This window comes from Mustela nigripes, chromosome 2 (assembly GCF_022355385.1).
Source record: "Mustela nigripes isolate SB6536 chromosome 2, MUSNIG.SB6536, whole genome shotgun sequence".
Lineage (NCBI taxonomy): Eukaryota > Metazoa > Chordata > Mammalia > Carnivora > Mustelidae > Mustela > Mustela nigripes.
In genome coordinates this window covers 174,954,084-174,956,824 of record NC_081558.1, presented here as the reverse complement: position 1 = coordinate 174,956,824, position 2,741 = coordinate 174,954,084, and the positions used below count along the sequence as shown (strand labels likewise).

Genomic DNA, 2,741 nt, shown 5'->3' with positions numbered 1-2,741 from the left:
AAAAGAGAAATAATACCACTGCCTTTGAATAATAGCTAGTTACTTGCATTTTTTGGCATTGTCAATCACTGAATCTTGGTATTCCTCTAAATTCCACAGAGAGCATACACTACACAACAATTTTATCACAACATATGATGCTTTCTACACACATTGTAGGACAAACTACCACCAGGTACAAATCAATACAAATACATCAGGGGCTGAACAATCTCAGTAGTGGGTAACATATTTTGCAGAATTCTGCCAGACAAAGAAACTGAATAGGATAGAGGAGAAGCAAACTAGGATGAGTTGAGGAATGAAATATTTTAAATATTAATAGTTAATTCAGACATGGTAATTTTCCGGAAAAGAAAATTAACACTTGGTAACATGCTAATGAATTTTACCTCCAAAGAGATTAGTGAACTGGCAAAATAATCCAATAACAGGGGAAGGGTGTGGACAGGAGGTACCTAGAGCACCCAGCCTTGCAGATCCCAAAGTAGCTATGGCCTTCACTGGTCGCTCTGTTTGCTAGAGATTCAGAAAGATCTTGGAGAGTGACCACCTGTTTGCTGAACTTATACTCTAAGTAGCAAACTTTAAGAATCCAAAGAGGATTTTCCAATTGGCAAGGGGAGCAGAGAAGAGAAACATGTTCGATGTACATTTAAAAGACAGTAAAATGGGACACAACCCCCATTCAAATCCCAGAGATGTGCACAAATCTCCAAAACTAGTTGTTAGATTTCAAAACTGGAAAGTCTCATTTTGCAAAAGACAAAATGCAGAAATTTCAGGAATAACTGGAAAAACAGAGAAATGTTTAGTGAAATTCAAGCACATCAACTCAATCTCAGGGCTTAAAACACACCCTCTATACATCCATGCAACAATGCCTCTTATTTCTTAAAGCAGGGATAGGATTGGGAAAAGACATCAAATAGTTACAGAGCAATTTTTTTTAAAGATTTTTAATTTATTTTTTACTGTACAGCCAACATGAGGCTCTAACTCACAACCCCAAGATCAAGAGTCACATATTCTACCACCTGCGGTAGCCATGCACCCCTACAGAGCAACTTTTTAAACTTTCCTTTTGGACCAAGGTCTAAGCCTTTGAGGATTCAAGCAGCTCTGGAAGGCCTGTGAACAGCAGATTCCAAAGTTCCAGAGAACTGTCCTTTCCTTCTCAGACACAATGTCAAAGATATAAAATGTCCTGTCAAGTTACATTTTATATTCTGAAATAAGGAAGCACTCAAATATTCTTAAGGCATTTACTTATTAAAATATTCTCTGCCAAGATTTCACGTTAGCTCAAATTCAAATCAGTCTTTACCTATCTGTAGTGAGCTCTCCACCTCAGTGGATAAAAACACCTTCCCCAGCAATCAGTGTTACCAAAGATCCCCAACCCGTGAGCCCCATGGTCAGCCTCTTTGTTCCCTGGGTGAACCAGTTTGCTCTTAATACTGCTCTGCTACAAAGCACCAAACTCAAACTCAATGGAAAAGGAGTAAAACTTCTGCACAGTGCACTTTAAGAAGAGGTACTTTTTTTGCTTACGAAAAGAAACCTATGAGTCCTCCAAGAATAGTATAAGGGAGAGTTTTATACCTAAGTACATGATTTGGAGTGAAGAATTCGCATATTACTCTGCTGGTCCACACTGGTGACCCCCTTCTTGTTCTTCCTGTGGGCCCCCTTCTTCAGGTATCACAGAATCTCAGGCTCTGGCATGCATAATGTCCACAGTACTCTCCAATACAGAGTTGTTTTTGCCCTTCTTCTACTGGCAAATCAATTCGATGTTCCTTAGCTTTCCAAAGTGGAAATCTCTTTCTCCAAGTCTTCAACAGTAAGTTTCAATACATTGACCTGCTGCATCAATTCAGCCCCTTCATCATCCCGGAAGCCCACACCAAGATTCTTTCTCACCACCCTCCCCCTGTAAGGCCAGCCTTAGCGGTTGCAGTGGATCTATGTATTGCAACTGGCCTCTCTGAAGCTGCACTGCTAGAGCCAAGAGATTTTTTTGATTTGTTCAGAGCCCGAGCAACAAGAGAGGGAGCAACTGACATTTCTTGACCTTATCGGGCAGCTACAGGGTCAGTCTTTTCCATCACAGTTTGCATTAGAAAACTTCTTGAACCACAGAACAAATTCAAAATTGTCCTGAAACTTCCCTTGTACTAATTTGTCCACAGGAATTATTTAGTCAACACCCCTTCTCTTAAAATCTGCTTTTAGCATTTTGAAGTTCTGAATGTATTTGTGTTCTAGCTTAGCCTGGAATTTCATTTTCTTCAAACCAATGGAGCCAGGGAGCATTGTGTCCATAAACTGACAGTAGACAGCCCCTGAACACAACTATTCAGCCTTCATCAGATTCAACCACAAAAAGACTCATTGATCTAGGTCAGCAAGTCATGTCAACAGGTTATCACTGGTGACTGATCATGATTACACATGGATTCACTGCTGTCTTTGACTCCCAGCAAGACCACATCCACTGCCCGTGTCTGCTTCCATTCAGTCTTCCTCAGGTTTAAATTACCGGATCCTGCCTGCCAGCCCAGAGGATGACATCACATGCCCTCCCCTTCACTGCCCATTGTGCACAAACCTACTTAAAAGTGACTGGCTTTAAAGATCAGAGGTTTATTAGCTGATCATTCTGTGGGGTAGCAATTTGACTTGGGCTCCAATGCTTTCAGCTGGGCTCACTCCTATACCTGCAGTCAGTTTTTAGA

General features: G+C 40.9%; 1 pseudogene; it reads right to left on the bottom strand.

Moving 5' to 3' along the window:
• Positions 1 to 1,639: 1,639 nt before the first annotated feature.
• On the bottom strand, positions 1,640 to 2,460 carry LOC132010597 (microtubule-associated protein RP/EB family member 1-like; annotated as a pseudogene).
• Between the last annotated feature and the right edge of the window lie 281 nt (positions 2,461 to 2,741).